The sequence below is a fragment of the Lygodium microphyllum genome, chromosome 12 (genome assembly GCF_053477565.2).
Source record: "Lygodium microphyllum isolate KBCC chromosome 12, Lygodium_microphyllum_v1.1.10, whole genome shotgun sequence".
NCBI classification, from domain to species: Eukaryota; Viridiplantae; Streptophyta; class Polypodiopsida; order Schizaeales; family Lygodiaceae; genus Lygodium; species Lygodium microphyllum.
Genome location: NC_141146.1, coordinates 150,756,785 through 150,777,094, shown reverse-complemented (window position 1 = coordinate 150,777,094; position 20,310 = coordinate 150,756,785). Strand labels below are relative to the sequence as shown.

At 39.9% G+C, this 20,310-nt stretch overlaps 1 pseudogene; it reads left to right on the top strand.

Annotated features, from left to right (window-relative positions):
* Positions 1–512: 512 nt before the first annotated feature.
* Positions 513–2,840, top strand: LOC148028440 (pyrophosphate-energized vacuolar membrane proton pump 1-like; annotated as a pseudogene).
* The last annotated feature ends 17,470 nt before the right edge of the window (positions 2,841–20,310 follow it).

Genomic DNA, 20,310 nt, shown 5'->3' with positions numbered 1-20,310 from the left:
TAATTTGGAGTATGCACATCTTTGTGGAATAATGGGCCGCTCTTTATTTGCGCCTCAAATTTTCAACTGTAATGCTCTAGAAATTGTTATTGGTAAAAAGGGGCTTTTTGAATGCATAAAAGCTACAGAAACTGAGAATAGTAGGAGAAACACAGATATAAAACAATGGTAAAAGGCTAATAAAAGGGGGAAGAAAAAGCAACGAATGAGAAAAACAGGGGAAGAGGTTCGAATGTTGGAGGGAGAACTACAAAGATGCAACGAGCGGAAGTTGTAGAGGAGACAGAAGGAATTGACGAGGTGATACAATGGAGGTAGGGAGGGGACGAAGAGGAAGCTGTGAAGTCGAAGAACGCGGCAGCCTTTTAAGGATCATTGAGTGCTGCTTTGAGGGACGTCCAGGTTCGTGCTTCTTTGTTGCCGGATTGATCTACAATTCAGTGATGATTACCAACTTTTCTCGGCAGTGTTAAACTAGATTTTTGTGTGATCAGCTGATCGTCATCGCGTTGATGACTGCGTGTGGTAGCATCTCCCTTCCTGTGGGTCGCCCACTTCGCAATCATAGCAGACTGCTGGTGCTTCTGTATCAGCATGTTGGCCTTTGCCCCTTGCGCTGTGAATTTGCACTTTTGCTTCGCGCTGCACACTGTAAGACGGGGGAAACACAGACTTAGACATGGATCCGCTAAGGAAGCACCACAAATTTTGAAGCAGAAGTGATTGACATTCCTCCAACTCCGAGTCATGGTGAGGGAAAGTATGCTGCCTTTCCCTTCTCGAACATTGGGGTTTTGCTCCTTAACAAGTACCTGTTGAGCATCTATGGCTACAAGTGCCCCATATTTTTTACCATGCTTCACATGTGCATATGTGCTATATACAGTTATGTTGCAATAGCATGGCTAGAGATTGTGCCAATGCACTATATCTTTTCAAAGCAGCAGCTTTTGAAGATTATTGCCCTTAGTGTCATCTTTTCATTTTCTGTAGTGTGTGGCAACACATCCTGAGGTACTTGCTGGTATCTTTTAACGAGGTCAGGTTTACCAGGTTTGGAAAACAGGTTCATCTTTCTGAGGGAGAGATTAAGCAGCTTTGCTAGTATTCCAAAGACATCTTTCTCCAAAGTATTCAGCAGCCCAGGAAAGTAATCCTTCAAGATGTTTATGGTGTTCACGGTGGCTGTAAGCAAACTGCATTGATGGGACACAGTTCAAAAGTTGAGAAAGAAGGCTTTGATGCTTATCCTGATTGTTCAGGATGAAGATGACAAAGTTAATCTTTCAAAAACCAAGTTGTTGAGTCCTGTGATACAAGAAGTTTCTTTTGGAGTTGTTTTTGTAGAGCTCTTGGAAGTCTTCAAATGAACAGTCAGATCTGTTTTTCGGGAAAGTAGATATTACATATTCAATTTGTGGAGTCCTATATTAATGATGCAATACAATTCTGTTTGTTGGTCATGGATGGTGATGCACAATCAGATCATTATTAGGAGTCCTTTGAAAAATTCTTCAACTAGCTGTTGTTTAGAATCACTTCCAGAGTGGGCTTTCTTGCTTCTTGGAGTTTCATCCAAGCAATGCTTTTGGGTTCTACATCCAAGCAGATACGATCCAAAGTAGGAATGTGCCCCAGCTCTCTTTACAGTTATTTTCACTACAGTTGCATTTATATTGGGAGCTTTGACGTCCATAGTGTCGGGATTTTTGGGCATGATGATCACGACATATGCGAATGCTCGCACAACTTTGGAAGCCAGAAAAGGGATAGGCAAAGTATTCAAAATCGCCTTCCAATCAGGTTCGGTGATGGGTTTCTTACTTGCTGCTAATGGCCTCATAGTTTTATACATCACTATAAAACTATTCTAGCTTTATTACAAGAATGATTGGGAGGGACTTTTTGAGGCCATCACTAGCTATGGGCTTGGATGCTCATCCGTGGCTCTATTTGAAAGGGTTGGAGGTGGAATCTATACCAAAACTGCGGATGTTGGAGCAGATCTTGTTGGAAAAGTAGAAAGGAATATCCCAGAGGACGATCTGCAAAATCCTGCAATCATTGCTGACAATGTGGGTAATAATGTGGGAGATATTGCTGGAATGGGTTCAGATTTATTTGGCTCCTTTGCTGAAGCTTCTTGTGTAGCTCTTGTTGTGGCTTCCATGTCATCATTTGGCACAAATCATGACTTCACTGCTATGTGCTTCCCTCTACTCATTAGCTCTATGGGCATTGTGGTGTGCCTCATCACAACCTTGTTTGCAACTGATGTGTTCGAGATCTCAAATCTAAGGGATATTGAATCTACACTGAAGAGACAGTTGCTTATATCCACCATCTTAATGACATTCGGTGCAGCTTTTATTTGTTGGCTGGCACTACCATCCACGTTTTACATATATGATCCTAACGATGGTGCAAAGATGGTTCAAAACTGGAAACTATTTTTTTGCGTTGGAGTAGGGCTTTGGGCAGGGTTGGTAATTGGCTACGTTGTAGAGTATTTCACCAGCAATACATACAGACCAGTCCAGGATGTTGCTGATTCTTGCAGGACAGGAGCTGCTACCAATGTCATCTTTGGTTTGGCACTTGGCTACAAGTCTGTAATTGTTCCAATATTTGCTATTGCTGTTGCCATCTATGTCAGCCATACCCTAGCAGCCATATACGGGATCACAGTTGCAGCTCTTGGAATGCTTTGTACCATTGCCACCTATCTAGCCATAGATGCATATGGTCCCATAAGTGATAATGCTGGTATCGCAACCGGTCTCAGGATGACCATGATACTTCTTACACATCTCTCCATAAGAAGCGCAGCCGCAATATAGACTATGAGGCCACGAAGGCTTTCAAGATGGACAGATTCCTCAACCATAGGACTTCTTCAAAGTCCAGCTTGTGGCATCAACAGCCCCCAGTTGACAGCACTCCGCTCTCCGAATTGGTCTCCGTGATCCGCACTTTGGGGGAGCACTTTCTCAGATTAGAAGAGATGAAACTGTAGATGTAGAGAGAGTCTGAGCGATTTCGTGATGATCTGGAGGCCAGGCATACAAAGATGTTCCTAGAGTCCCAGAAGCAGATTGCTGAGATGTTTGCTTGGGCTCTGAGCAGCAGTAAGAAAACTGATGAGCTCTTGATGATGATTGTCGGTATTTTGTTCATCATTTGATTATTCTAAATGTTTCTTTCTTCCAGCTGATTTTTGGCTCTTCATGCTATGTTTCATATCATTTCATCTATATTACAGCTAATGTGTTGAAATTATTCCAGGTTTTGTTTATAAGAAATGTTTTGAGCTGATGGGATGCTATTTCATTTCATTCTTATTCCAGCTGTTGAAATGTTCCAGCTGATGTTTCATTATTATTCCAGCTATTGAGTTGTTCTAGCTGATGTTTCATTGTTTCCAGTTGTTGTTTGTCTATTTTCAGTTGATTCGTCTATTCAAGCTTATGTTTATTCTACTTGATGTTTTATCTATTCTAGCTAAGGAGCTGATGTTGCAGCTAATGTGTGCTCACTTGATGCACTTCTTGGGTTCCACTTTCGGTGTCTCGTGTCTCTCTTCTCTTCTCTCTTCCTCCGTTCCTCGTCTCCCTCGTGCACTGTCAACAAGAAGTCTGTAAGATGCTTCAAACCAGAAGGAGAAGTTGGTGAGCCCATAAAAGTATGAACAATGAATTCCTTGTTTTCACTTGCTCAATTTACTATCAGATGGTGTAAAGAACAGGGCAAAAAAGATATGTGTGTTTTGATGTTTTGATGTTTTACAAACGCGTGTTTTGATGTTTTACAAATGTCTCTTATGTTTCTAAACTTTGGTTTATTATGTGTACATAAAGGTAACAAAATCACAAATGATGGTACAAGAGATAATGGAACAATGAAAGCTAAAGAGGTCATTGGGCCTAATGTCTCTTCAAATCACGATTCAGGTATATGTCTTTATTTCTACTAAACTTTGAAAATTAAAATTTGTACATATTTTACATCTTGCTTTATTAGGTGATTCATTTTGAGATTAACTAGCTTTAATTAGTCTCTTTGTCTAATTTAAAATATTCATAGTTATTCATATTTTTAAACTTTGAGTAATTGTGTGTATATATATAAATATAGATTAAAGAACAACAATAGGTGGGAAAAGAGGTAATGTAAGAAAGGGAGATCATGAGGTTACTTGCAATAATGTTTCTTCAAGTCAAGATGCAGGTACCAACTTTAAGGATCAAAAACTTGTACAAATTTGGTGACCCAAATTGATACAAAATATCTAATTACTTTCTTTTGTGTTATTGAAATTTTTCATAACCTTGTATTATTGTGAGCTTTGGTTAACTCTATGTATATGTAAGTAAACAAGTTACTAAAGATGACACAAGAGACAATGCAAGAAAGGAAGACATTGATTGCTTGCCTTAACACTTCTTCAAGCCAAGAATCACGTATTACCAGCAATGAGTCATTTTTTGAAATAGTTATACTAACTAATGATATTTGATCACTTGAGTATCCATAGGAGTGATACGCATACCATCATATGATGATATCTATCGGCCACCCATGTTGAAATTTAGAGAAGAGGGTAGACAAACATTTATTACTTTGCAACATATTGGAGATTTAAGGGATAAAACAATCAAGACACACATGTTGCTTAATTAGTTTTTAGTTCTATGCTCCTTTAAAATTATTTTCATTTTTCTTTTGGTTGCTAGAAGTAGATGTTGATGTCTTAATTTGTTTAATCTATTTTGATCATTAGATGTGTGTTATTGATCCTTACTTAGAAATGATGACATTCTCTATATAATTTTCTAGTTAAAAATTTATTGTGCAATTTCTTGTTTGATATTAGCATGTCTAAGAGGAAGGGCAAAGTAGATAAAGTGATAAGGAAAAAAGAGAATTTCCACGGAATTCCCTAGTTGAAAGTACATATAAGTAGGGAATGTAAAAAATAGAAAAAATGAGAGATTTCCTAGTGAAAGTACCTAGGGAATCACCTCTAGAAATTTTTTCCTATATATGAAATATTTTCTATATAGGAATTATTCCCTACATAGAAAATTTTGTATTTTCCTATGTAGGAAATATTTCGTATGTAGGAAATATTTCCTACATAGGAAAGGTCCTATGTGATTCCCTACTTATTCTCACTAGGAAATGTCCCATTTTCCCTAGTTTTTACTTTCCCCACTTATATGTATTTTCAACTAGGGAATTCCATGGGGAATTCTCTTTTTTTCCTATATGGGGATCGATTGAAAGTTCCTTGTGAGATGATCCGATGCACGCAAGGCACTCAAGAGTGGGACTGCAAAGCCTGAGTGGCTAGACACGGACGACTGGCACCGACTAAGGGAGGAGGCTACCAAGACATTGGAGTCAGCAGCGCAAGGCGGCGAGGGCATGACTAGAAACCGGAGTGGTCCATCATCTTGGGAGTGGCGGCCACATGACATATCTAGAGGACTTTGTAAGTTTTTCTTTTGTTTTGCTTACTTATTTTTTTGCAATATCCTTTGTACTAACAATCATATTTCTAACAGTTACTATTTTGTTTTCTTTGCAGCACTTCATTACAAATCACGATCCGACCAGCCTTGAGACTCGATATGCAAAGAGGCACGGTCTCGCTGCATTGATTGACCGATTGTATAGATGCGGCAACCTTGTATGCCACTCATCTTTCTTGTCCATAGTTACCATGTTTAATTAGAATGCATTATTATACGATGGACCGATGTGTAGTTGTTTCTTTTTTTGCAGAGTCTCTTCGATGCTCCTTTGTGGCGGGATGAGCTTTCAGATGGCAAGGATATGTAGCTTGCCCTTGGATCCCTAGAGCTCACACACCCTTCTTTTTTGGTCGCGTGATCTGTGTAGACATTTTCTACGTAGTAGTGATATCTTGTCATGACTGTACTAGTCGCTTTTATTATGCGATCATGTATTTATTTCATGTATCAGTGTTCTGATTTAAGTACACTTTGTTTTTGTTTACACGAGCATTGTACACAGTGCAGAAACTATTTTGTATGGCCCAAATAAAGCACATAGTGCTATGCTGCCCTGCCACAAATTTTTGTTTCACTGTTATCGTCGCTATTAGCGTCATAAATTTACCTACACGCATCGTTATTTGCATCGTTATTAGCGTTGCAAAGCATCGTTATCAGTGCTACTCTAGCATAGATTTAGTGGGTTGTTACATGTCCGCCTATTTTCTTCAGGACACGTCTTAGCAGTCCATCGGAAAGTATATCTAGAAGGCTCTGCCGGCACTCCCATGGAATGTTATGGGGTTTGCGATCTAGGACTCTCCACGTCTGCCACGTAGCGAATGTATTCCGGCCATTCCCACTTACGACCGACTTGAATTAGGGTCTTCCCTATTGGTCATTTCCTAACGGCAACTAGCGTCGAACCCGAGCGAACTACTTTACGCAGAAACGCCCGGTTCGAAGCGGATTCACGCTGCACTTGGTTCAAGGAGAATGGGAAAGGAGAGGGATGCAAAGCTCAACCTCTTTGCCATAAGGCATAGTCCCATTCCATTCCCCTAAAATAGCGTAAATTGGGATTAGTTATAATTCTAGGTCAATGCTCTTGTTGTTCGTGTTCGTTGACGATCTTTGGCTATCCATCGTGATTTGAGAAAAGTTCTCGGCCAACCGGGACCACCCATCCGTAGGATGGACCTATGGCCACATCCACTGCACTTTCCTTGGGTTGTTTTAGTTATTTAATTACCTAACACATTTAGATGGACATGTATGAATCAGCTTCCTTAATTAGCCCATTAGGCACTGGTTCCTTCACGTAACCATATCACTTGACATAGAAAAGCAATGACAAACAAGTTCCTTTTTAACAGGTTTTCATATTTATCTTTGAAATATATAAAGTCCAGCCCATAGGCTTATCCACAATCCGCCCGAAGGCTATCCGGCAATCCACAGGGATCACCAATCCAAGATTCCACCCGTGGACTAGTATGCGGGCCTTGAGATCCAATCCCGAGTCACGTTAGCCTCTTGTGTAGGGCCCCGAAGGTGAGGGATTTACGGCCAGAGCCCCATCTAGCACCCAAGCATCCTCCTGCTCCAAGTAGCACTCAACGGAGAGACCTCTCGCGGTGGGTTCGGTCCACTTTCCCGGTGCGGTTAACAACCCCCTTGGTTAGGGTCAGGCAGGCAATCGGGGGTAACTGAAGCTGCCTCTCCCTTCAGGCCTTCAACCTAAAGTATTAGATATCCATTTATCTTTTAATTCATTGACCAAACAAAGCCAAACAGTGCTCTTATATCTATAACAAGCACAACATTTCCATTGGTCGTTTTTGTTGGCAAACTGCTAAGGAATGAATCCTTCCTCTCGAATGTGTTCAGCACTCGATCCGATATGACTTGTGACTTGGCAAGATCCCCTATATCCTGGGTTAGGGCATACCCTACTAACTTGACTTGATCAAACCTTAAGTTCATAGATTATTTCAGTTTATCGGCTAGTCTTTTTGCTTCCAAACAATTATCTTTAATCAAGAAAGATACTATACTAGGATGATTATTCATCCTCTTGCAAGATAACTTGTGTAAGGACCTGACAACCTCATTGCGAGAATTGGCCATTCCCTTGTGATCCAATCACAAGATCATACGACTTCGCACTTGATGCACAATTGTCGCATCGAACTATGGGATTATTCTACCCATCAAATGGAGTCATGAAACAATCTGTTCTTGATTACATTAGGCTGACGTTGTCAGTCCTAGGGTTCCAAGTTCCATCTTTTTAGCGTAAGATTATTAAGGACAAACCCTAGATCACTTCTCAAGTATGTTCCGCTGTCCCTACATTCAGTGAATGTGGGCAAGTATTTAGGGTAGAGGAGTTTTGGTTTTAGCAATATGTGCGACTAGGTCACGTATTAAATCCTAGCGAGTTCTTTGGAATTGAATTAACTCTTTCTAAAACGAGTACTCCGCGGGTTTAGGTATTTAGGTTCATGCCAATTTGTTTAATTCTTGACGATAATTATGCTATCATTTCCCTCAACACATGACTCATTGTCTATGCGTAAATTGTTTTTCAACCCTAACTTATCGATTTTAAGATCAAGGTTAGGTTATAACCTAATTCCAACTAATTATCCTATCACTTGCGAACAAGATTTACGCTCAACAAGCAACCTTTTACTAGTAATTATGCAGTTGAAAAATGATAATTGACTCGAGTTATGCAACATAAGAGTCATTTCATGGCTTGCAATTCCCTATGGGTTATTAGCACTTCCCATGATGACTTATTGCGAAGAAGATATGGCCTAATAATATGACATGCAATTTTATACTTCCATGCCTAAACGGAGTGCACTATCTTAATTCTGTTTTTGTAAATATGGACTAAATGCATATCAATTTTCTAAAGCATTTAAGATAAAAATTTGCATCCTTATTTCCAACAATTATTCTCGCATGATTATTAAAATACCAAATAAAAATTAGGAAGGAAAACCTGGACTTGGGGTGAGATGTCCACGTGGATGCTAGGAGACGATCCTCTTGTGGTTGCGCCTTGGGCTTTCTTAGGAGGCATCGCAAATGCAGCCTTTCAGTCGTGGATGCAGCTTTGCGAATTCCCTTTTTGAAATACCACCGTCCTTTATGAGTCTTCTGTTCTTTCCTTTCGTAGCAGCTCTTCGAAGGGATACTTATGGAGGAGGGAAGAAACCATGAAAAGGGTTTCAAACCAGGAAGGGGGTGTTTCAAATTCTTTCGCGAATAAGACCCATTAAAGCCATGGGAAAGGCTTAATGGCCTTATAAAGACTCACATAAACGGGGAATAAAAGATGTAAAAACCCTTATGAGGGCTTTTGTATGGGGAAAGAAAAGTGTCAAAAGACCCTTAACACCCTCTTTTCTTTTTGTAAAGGGGTAAAACAAAAGGGTATATAAGGGTCGTTCTTTCACATAATCTTATCACTTGACATAGAAAAACAATATCAGACAAGTTCCTTATTAATAGGTTATCATATGTATTTTTGAAATACAAAGAGTCCAGCCTGTAGGCTTATCCACAATCCACCCGAAGGCTATCCAGTACTCCACAGGGATCACTAATCCAAGTTTCCGCCCGTAGAGTAGTATGCGGGCCTCGGATCCAATCCCGAGTCACGTTAGCCTCTTGTGCAGGGCCCGGAAGGTGAGGGATTTACAGCCAGAACCGCCTCTGGCACCCAAGCGTCCTCTTGCTCCAAGTAGCGCTCAACGGAGAGACCTCTTAAGGCGGGTTCGATCCACTTGCCCGGCGTAGTTAACAACCCCCTTGGTTAGGGTCAGGTAGGCAGTCGGGGGTAACTGAAGCTGCCTCTCCCTTTAGGCCTTTAACCTGAAGTATAGATATCCATTTATCTTTTAAATCATTGCTCAAACAAAGCCAAACAGTGCTCTAAAATCTGTAGCAAGCACAAATATTGCCATTGATCATTTTTGTTGGCAAACTGCTAAGGAATGAATCCTTCCTTTCGAATGCATCTAGCACTCGATCCGGGATGACTTGCAACTTGGCCAGATTCCCTATATCCTGGGTTAGGGCGTACCCTATTAACCCAACTTGGTCAAACCTTAAGTTCATCAATTATTTCAGTTTATCGGCTGGTCTTTAGTTTCCAATCAATCTTCTTTACTCAAGAAAGATACTCAATTAGGATGATTATTCATCCTCTTGCAAGATAACTTGCGTAAGGACTTGCCAACCTCGTTGCGAGAATTTGGCCATTCCCCTTGTGATCCAATCACAAGATCATATGACTCCACACTTGCCGTGCAAGTGTCGCATCGAACTATGAGACTTACTCTACACATTGAACGGAGTCACGAAACAATCTTTTCCTGACTACATTAGGCTGACATCGTCAGTCCTAGAGTTCCAAGTTCCATCTCGTAAGATTCTTGGGGACAAACCCTAGTTCACTTTCCAATTACATTTCACTGTCCCTACATTTAGTGAATGTGGGCAAGTATTTAAGGTATAGGAGTTTCAGTTTTAGCGATACGTAACGATTAGGTTACGTATTAATTCGTAGTGAATTTCTTGGAATTTAACTCATTCTAAAACGAGTACTCCGGGGTTTAGGTCTTTAGGTTTGTGCCAATTTGTTTATCTCTTGGGGATAGTTACGTTAACATTTCATAAATACATGAATCATTGTCTATGCATAAATTGATGTTTTTTTCAACCTTAACTTATCGATTAAGGTCAGGTTAGGTTAATTCCAACTAATCTTTCTATAACTTTGCGAACAAAATTCATGATAAATAAATAGCCTTTTTCTTGATAATCTATGCAGTTGACAAACGATAATTTCCTAGACTTATGCATTCTAAGAATCATTTCATGCCTTGCACTTTCTATGATGATTCATTGCAAAGAGGATATGGGTTAATAGTCCGATATGCAGTTTATACATCTAGGCTTAAAGGAAGTATACTATTTTAATGGATATTAATCTAATTTTTAATTCATTTCAATGCATAAAGCTATTTGCTAGAAATTCATTTATGCTTCCTTTACTTTGCATGTTCTATTGAAAGTATTAATGACTAAGTTCCTCTGTTGTGAGCATTTAGGACAAACACATATCCTATTTCTAACAATTAACCTTGCATGATTGAATTACAACAATACCAAATAAAAATTAGGAAGGAAAACTTGGGCTTGGGGTGAGATGTCCACATGGATGCTGGGAGATGACCCTCCCGCAACTGCGCCTTGGACTTTCTTAGGAGGCATCGTAATTGTAGTCTCTCCATCGTGGAAGTAGCTTCATAACTCCTCTTTGGAATTCCACTGTCGCTCCCTTTTTGCAATAGCTTGCACTGTCCGTCGAAAGTAATTTTAGAAGGCTCCCTCAAGGCCTTTTTAGTGGGAAAGGGAGGTGTCAAAAGACCCTCCATCACTCTCTTTTCTTTTACGAGTGGGGAAAAAAACAAGGCTCCAAGGGTATTTTGCATGGGAAAGAAAAGGGCTAAGGGGGCCCTTAAGGGGGATTTATAATCGTGGGGAGGCAAAGGACCCTTAAGGTCAAGCTTTTTGAGGGGGGGAAAAAAAACCCTAAGGAAGCATTAAAGATGAATTTTAAGGGGGTTTCAATATGCCACAAGGGAAGGGGGCTAATGAAGGTTTAAAACATGGGGGAGGGTTTCAATATGCCACAAACGAAGGGGGCTTGGAAGGTTTTAAGACACAGGGGGGAAAGAGACACAGGAAGGGGGGGGAAAGGGATAGCCTTAAAGGCTATGGAAAAGGGGGGTCTAAGGGTCCTTAGGGGGGGATTTTAAAAAATACGGGAATCACAAACACCTTGGGGGGGTTAAAGTGGGCTTATCAAGCCCTTTAGAAGCTTCTAGAAGCTTCTACATGTGGGCAGGGAGGGAAAAGATGGACAAAATTTCACGGCGTGCTGACGAAGTGGGCGCGGACTGTGATGGCGGAGGTCGATGATGGCCTGGCGATACTCAACGCCTCCTCTCCCCTCTTGCAACAGCAGCGGCAACATTGATAATCGCAACCCCTCCTCCTTCTTTGTGATAGGCGGCAGCACTCCCTCGTCTTCCCCCGATCTCTACCTGTTTCTTCCAGATCGTGCCCCTCAAATATATAGGGGAGGGGATAAGATTCTCCCTCCCCCATGGGTCGAGCTGCATGATCTCCCTTGCTTCAAGCCCCAACAAGGAGCTTAGTGTCCTATGCTTCCCTCCCTCTCCCCCAGCTCGACAGTCAGCTGGGGGAAGGAGGGAATTAGAAAAATTTGCCTTTATTTTATTAAAAGGAATTATCCCTACCACTTATCCTACCCTTAAGAGGGGTTTCATATGCCAATTGCATATTTATCCTTTCGGAGTTGTTACATGTCAAAAGACCCTTAAGGCTCCCTTTTCTTTTACGTGTGGGGGAAAAAAACAAGGGTATGAGAGAGGTAAAAGGGGTATTTTTGCATGGGAAAAAAAAAAGGCTAAGGGGGCCCTTAGGGGGATTTGAGATACGGGGGGGGAGAATAAGGGCTTTTAGGGTAAAAGCTTTTGGGGGGGGGGGGGGCGGAAAGGGATAAGGGGGGCCCTTAGGGGGAAAATTCCAGGGGGAAAAAATGGGTAGCCTTAAAGGCTATGGGAAAGGGGGCGTGATGGGCCGTTAGGGGAAAAATTGGAGGGAGGGGGGTAGTATTAAGGCCACAGGAGAGGGGGCTTAAGAAGCCACCCTTGGAAGCTTTCGAAGCTTCCAAGGGCTTCCAGAAGCCTCCAAAAGGCCATGTGAGGGGGTTTGGAGGCCGTCAACAGATGGCGGCGACGATCTGGTAGCTGGGCGGCAGACGAAAACCAGCGCCCTCCTTGTGGAAAGTTGCAGCGCCTCCTCTCCACTCCTCCTCTCCCTCCCACGGCAGTGGTAGCGCATTGATGTCGACAATCTCCCTCTTCCTCATGACGCCTCAGAGTCTCGGCTCCTTTCCCTTATGGCATTAATGGCAGCCCTCTCTGTCCTTCCTCTTGCACCCCCCCCAATTTATATAGATAAGGGGAGGGGGATCCTCCCTCCCTAGCGTGTCAGCGGGCATGGCCACTAGCCTAGGCAATCTCCAGCAAGGAGCTTGCCTACCATAATATTCCCCTCTTCCTCTAGCTCGACAGTCAGCTGGAGGAGAGGGAAAATAATTTAAAATTTTTACTTTTATTAACTAAATTATCCAAATCCATTTTATTGAGGCAGTTCACGCGTGCCTTCAGGATATTACATGTTGAGAGAGAGAGAGAGTACGAGAGAGATACACAAGACATGCTCCCAAAGAACAATTCATATTGATGTAGAGTTAGTATATATAGGTGAGACCCAAGTCAAGTGAGACATGATATATATAGTTGTAACATCCCCACTCAAACAAAGGTCTCTGGCTGTGAGTGAAAAAACCCTTGGGGAAAACAAGGGAAAAACCCGAGCCCCTACACATACCTACAATACAAAAATGGTTTACTATAAAGTTTTCTTGAATACAATGATACATGCCTCAATCAGTGAGACAAGAACTTGGAACAATACCAAGTGCATGTCTTAATGAACTAAAGCGAGCTTCACTAAGAGCTTTTGTGAAGATGTCTGCAACCATTTGATCATTGGGACAATGCTCCACCATAATGGAACCTTTCTTGACTTCATGTTGAACATAATGATAATGAATAGCAATATGCTTTGATTTACTATGTTGTATATAGTCTTTGGTAAGACTAATTGCACTTTGGTTATCACATCGAAGAGGTGTACTAGATGATGAAGGATGTCCCAAATCTGCAAGTAGTTGTCGAAGCCAAACTAGCTCGCGAGCTGCTAATGATGCAGCAACATATTCGGCCTCAGTTGTAGAAACCACAACACATCGTTGTTTCTTGCTGGACCAAGAAACCAAACATCCATTTACAAAGAAACAATTCCCACTTGTAGATCGCATGGATAAGTGTGAACTTGCCCAATCAGCATCTCTATATCCAATAAGGTCAAGAGAAGTTGAAGAAGATAAAGAAGAATCCACAAGATCTACCATTTCAAATGCAGTCAATAAAAGCTTCTTCATAGCATCCAAGAAAGCAATATTATTTGACACAAGAATAGTATCATCAACATATAGAGCAAGAATAATAAAATATTTTTCCTCCCTTTTGATGTAAATATTTGGGTCAGTAAAACATGCAACAAAACCTTTAGATCTGAGGAACTGATCAATCTTAATATACCAAGCACGAGAGGCTTGCTTCAATCCATATAATGCATGATGAAGCTGGCATACAAGATGCTCCTTTCCTGCAATCATAAAACCTTTAGGTTGCTTCATATAGATTTCTTCTTCAAGATCTCCATTGAGAAAAGCCGTTTTAACATCCATTTGGTGAATTTCTAGATCAAATAGTGTTGCAAAAGCCAAAATCATACGAACAGTTGTGGAGCGCACAACGGGAGAAAATGTTTCTTGATAATCTACTCCTGCAATCTGTGGGTAACCTTTTGCAACAAGTCATGCTTTGAACTTATCAAACGAGCCATCAGCTTTGGTCTTGGTTTTATAAACCCATTTACATTTGATAGGAACACGATTTGGGGGGAGTTCAGTAACAATCCATGTACCTTTGGAGATTAAAGAATCATACTCAGCTTGCATAGCTTCTTGCCATTGATCCCTTTGAGATGAATTGATAGCTTCTATATACGATATTGGATCCTCTTGGACAGACATAGCATCATCAAAGTTATCATATTCAATAGAATAGAATCCATGCTCTATCTCAATAGGAAGATCGACATAGATCTCCAAATTTTCATCAATCTTCTTTGGAGGTGAAGGAGGTTTATGATCATTAGAATTAGTAGAATCACAAAGCAAGTAAGGAAATGCACTAAGCAAAGACTGTGTATCATCTGAAACATCTGACGACCATGTGCCACCCATAGTCTTCTACTCAAATATAGCATCACGACTAATGATAACCTTTTGAGTAGAAGGATCATACAATTTGTAACCTTTGGAATGATCTGAATAACCAAGAAAAATAACCTTCAAACCTGGAGGATCCAACTTATGTCGAGTGTCCTTGGGCACATGAATATAAGCAATGCAGCCAAATGTGCGAAAGTGAGATACTGAAGGTGTCTTCCCTGTCCAGATTGTTATAGGAATTTTACCAGCAGGTGCAGTAGTTGGAAGATGATTTTGAATAAAAACGGCTGTTAGAAGTGCTTCAGTCCTAAACTTTCGAGACAAACCAGAGTGTATAAGCATGCAATGTATAGCATTAAGAATAGTGCGATTTTTGTGCTCAGCAACACCATTTTGCTGAGGAGAATAAGGAACTGTAAACTCATGATGAATACCTTGATCCTTACAAAAGTCATCAAATAGATTGGATACATATTCACCGCCATTGTCACTGCGAAGCGTCTTTATAGAAAATCCAGTTTGAAGCTCCACACTTATCTTGTATTGTTTAAATATAGATAAAGCCTCAGACTTATGTCGAAGAAGATAGACATGCGTGTACCGTGAGAAATCATCAATGAAAGTTATAAAATATCGATATTGAGACTTTGAGGCAGGAAAAGGACCGCAAATATCGGTATGAACCAAATCCAAGAGAGCACAGGAATGTGATGAAATAGAAGTGAGGAAAGGCGAACGATGGTGTTTTCCAAGTGCACAGTACTCACATATTCCCATACGTGGATGAGATTTAAGATCCATACCTTGCACAAGACCATGATGATGAAGATCAAGAATTTTGGCAAAATCGGAGTGTGCAAATCATTGATGCCATAATTTGCAATCTGCATCTCCAGGGGCAGTAACAACATTTGCAACTGTGTCGTTCAATGATAGCTCAAATAGATTACCATGTCGAGGAGCCACTGCTATAGTATGCCTATCTTTCTCTATACGACATTGATTATGATCAAAGCCAACAAACAAACCAAGATCAACTAGACGAGCAACAAAAAGAAGATTTCTTTGCAAATCTGGAACATGAAGAACTCCTCTTAATATTCTAGTGGATGAAACAGTCCCCAGATATAAATCACCCACTCCATTGACTTGACAAGTCGTATCATCCGCAAGGTAAACAAACTTCTTGATAGGAAGAGAATGATAATTGTGAAGCCACTGCGATTGGTATGTCATGTTTCCAGTGGCACCTGAATCAACGATGAATAGAGAACCATCATGAACATGAAGTACCTTTTCTGGAGAGATATCATGATGGACAAAATTGAGCTCCTGATGAGTATGATCATCATCAGTTGTAGTTTGTTGAACAATATAAGCTCGAGAACATTCTTCATCATATCTGCGTTTATAACAACGATGAGATGGATGATCTATATGTGCACAATAATCACAAGGAGGAAAACTTTTGGACGAGCGAGGTTGCTTTGTAGTAACTCCATGCTCCTCATCATATTGACGTGCCCAGCAAATCAGAAGCCACATGGCCTTTCTTATCACAATAAGAACAATGTTTGTTAGGATAAGCAAGACGAGAAGATTTACTACCTTGATTAGGGCATCCACCCTGCTGAAAACGTGAAGCGGGACGCTTGCGAGCAACAAAAGCAGCATCAAAATCCCTTTGTTCACGAGTGACCAAAACAACATCAGATTTTTCCAAATGATGCTCATGACGTTGAGAATATTCAATAAGAGATATACATGCTTTGTCAAAGTGGATATCATCCTTGTTAGACAAAATAGTGATGATATTGTCATATAAAGGATCTTTGATGGTATGAAGAAGTTGAGTAAAAATCTGATTTTTAGCAACAGGAGTGCTGGCAGCACCAAGCTGATTGATAATGTCTTTAAAAGCCTCGATATGAGAGTGCATACAAGTACCAACCTTATATTGAAGATTCTTCAAACAAGTTTGGAGATATAAAATTTCGGTGACCGATTTCTTCTCAAACGTTGAGATAAGATACTCCCAAATAGCATGAGAGGTTTCCAGATGAAAAACATCCAACATAAGTGAGTCAGGAAGTGCAGACAATATATAACGACGAGCCGCTTTGTCACGACGAATCCAATCAGTAAGATCAGTTTTCCATTGTTCAAATAATGGACCATCAGTAATCACAGAATTGTTATTCATCACATCAATAGGTTGAACTGGGCAAGACAGGTCGCCCAAAACAATATCAAATAATTCATCACCTTCAAGAATTAGCATCATCTTTGCTTTCCACCTAAGAAAGCCTTGTCCTTGGAAGAAGGGAACTGAATGTTGGCCAGAAGGATATCCGTTAACAATTACGCAATTGGCCATGCCTGTATGTCGAGAGAAAACAAATAAGATGAGATCGCAGAATCTGCAAACCATGATCAAGACGAGCGTAGTTGAGACGCATGACAATCAAAATAGGGATATGCACGTAAGAACGACGAAAAGTATTGAGTGACTAAAAAGAAAGCACCAAATAGAGAGGCGTAACGTGCAAGAGGAGATGACGCATATAAGAAAAGTACTATTTCGGTCGAGCAAAGAATGTGAACGATAATAAAACATCGCTAAAATTAGCAAGATGTTTGCTTGTCATAATCAACATCATTAACGAAGACGAGCAATTAACAAACTGTAATTGGGGATTAATGAACTGTAATTAGAATTACAGTTTTAAATAAAGAATCACAGATTCGAGCAGAATTGCTGTCTTGAATCCTGAACTGTCATAACTTTTGATCCAGAACTCTGATTGACAAGCGGTTTTGACAGGATTCGAGAGCACGACGAGAGCTACGCACTAGACCTGGTTTTGTTTTTAAAGACAAAATTAACTAATACTTCTAATTTGAACAAGTTCATGTATCAAATCATCACTTGTGCAAAGAATTCAATCAAGTATAAACAATGAAACAACTTATCTTCCTTGTTGTTGCTACGCATCCATAGCTCTGATACTATGTTGAGAGAGAGAGAGTACGAGAGAGATACACAAGACATGCTCCCAAAGAATGATTCATATTGATGTAGAGTTAGTATATATAGGTGAGACCCAAGTCAAGTGAGAGATGATATATATAGTTGTAACATTACATAGGCAACATGTTTGAATTGAACGTATTGAAAAAATGTGATCCACAATGGATTGTGATGTCATAGCAAAGTTTGATCAAAAAATTCAATAGTAGGTTATGGATCCGAACATCATAGTGGATGAGATGGAGTATTTTGGCAACCTACAAAGTGCTATTTGAGTAGATTACTATAGTTTCTCCATGATCATATTCAATGTACAATGGTTTAAAGTGTTATTGGAAGGACAAGGGTAACTGTTCAATAAGGACCCTCTAGATTCTTGGAGATAGACTCAAAGAAAAGATGGAATGATTTGCATGATATGTTTGTCTTTCCGATTCACTGTGAATATGAGCATAACTTTTTTTGTTAATTTTTCCACATTATGAAACAACCACAAATACTTCTTTGTTCTTTGCAACATGCTCTTATTTGATATTATTGAATAAGTAATCTTCTACCCAAACCCACAATAACCTCATTGTTGGTATGTTGTGCTATCAACACATCAAAGTGCTTGAGTGTATGATGAAAGCAATGTCCCTAGCATACACAAGGAGAGCATGCGGATAGAGAAGTTGTTGTTGTAGAGGGCGGAGAACAAGAAGGGCTTGCAGTGTGTAAAGAAGATAATCACATGCAATCTAGGCAATGAGAATGGAGTACAATAAAAATTTGAGAATCAAGTACAATTCTCTCTCTTTTGAAACCTATACATAGACCTTCCAATGTATGTTGAGCTATGCCATGAGCTTGTCATGGAGCCATAGGACTAGTTATATTTGTGTTCGCTTATCAATTCATTAACTATTCCCTTATATTGATAATTTCTTTTATGTATTTTAACTAACATTATTTTTTACAAATATATATTATCATGCTTCACCTTCATCCTTATATTGATTGCATTAACATCATTTTCTTACTTGTAGGTCACTATAGAATATCCATAGAGTAGAATGAGACGATGGATGATAGATAGGGAGCAATAGGAGATCTTCATACATATGTCTCTAGATTAGATGGTTCACTTTAGAGATATGGTAGACTAAGAGTTTTTGAGATTTTCATTTGGGCACTTAGTGTGTTCTACCTTGACACGCTCTAATATGTCGATCTCCAGCAAGTAGAGTCGATGCTATAGGCTAGCCATGGGGGAAGGCTCAAGGATTCCTTGCTTGACCTATGGAGATGGTGGTTTTGGTGGATGTCATGGAGAGCTTCAGACTTCCTCTCCTCCTCATTAGAGGGGTGGTTTTGGGGGTATTGTGGAGTCTTCAAAACTAGCCTCTCTCAGTGGCACCACTCTAATATCATGTCATCAATCATGTGGTGGGGGAACTTGCTTCAACTATTGCATCAAACACACACCATACATACACGAGGAAGCTTACTCAAGAGCACAAGAAGAGAGATAAAGGTCTTTTTTTTTTGCTAGTTTCTTCTTCTTTTTTTTACACACACTACAATATGCACAAATTATTGATAAGATACAACCTAAAAGAAAGTGATCTACTATTGAGATATTCAAGCTTAGTCTACCTACTACCTATCGATATATAACAACTGGGTGTGTGTAGCTGTTATTAATCATGTATATCTTGAATAAGTTAGTAGACTTAACTAGAGTTAGAGAGTTAGTAAGTGGTTAGTCACTAAACCTAAGTCAGATATACTTTGTACTTTTGAGTGTGATGAATAATGAAAATGAGCATTGAGAGTTTTCTACTCTTTGTTGCCCCTATCCCTCTCTCTTTCTTCTAAAATGGTATCAAAACCATGAATCCCCATAACCCCGCAAAGGTTGTGAAGCCTAGAAACTTGGCCTTGGTGTTGTGAAAGGAGCTTGAAGAGGAAAGACTCATGTGGTTTTGCAATTCATATGGAAGCCAATGTATCTTGTGTTTGAGTTGACGAGAGCCTATTGAGGCTTTCCTATCGAAATGTAGAGAGATAAGATATGTAGAGACTCGAGAGGGAGACAAGAGACACATCGTGTACACTCCCAAAGACTATATCATATTGATCACAATCCACATATATATAAGTGAGACCTACTCTAGATAGGGTGAGCTGTATACAACTCCAATACACTTGGACAGTATTCAATCATGATCGTGCCTTTCTTTACTTCATATCAAACATAATGATAATGCATTGCAATATGTTTAGACTTGTTATGTTGAACATATTCTTTAGCAAGACTAATAGCACTTTGGTTATCACATCAAAGTGAGAGTTTTTGGTAGAGCTCACAAGACAAGGAGTACTATAGGATGTGTGGAGCCCAAACCAAACTTCTAAATAATATCTTCAATAAACTTTGTTTAATGCAATAATAAATACCCTTTTCTCGATAGCGTTGAATCTGAATATCGAGACATGAGTGTATGTCTCCAAGATGATCGACCATGTCAAATGTAGAAGATAAAACCTTCTTTATTGTTGAAGGAAGTTGAGATTGTTAGAAACAAGTATGGTATCATTTACATATAGAGCAAGAATAAAAAAACTATCATTGCAACGCTTGATGCATAAGTTTGGATCTGAAAACTAAGAGATAAAACCTTGTTTTGTAAGAAGAGATCAATCTTTTGATACCAAGCTTGTGAAGATTGTTTGAGACCATAGAGTGCCTAATGAAGTCTGCAAAAGTAAGATTTTCCTTATGTTTGACTACAAAT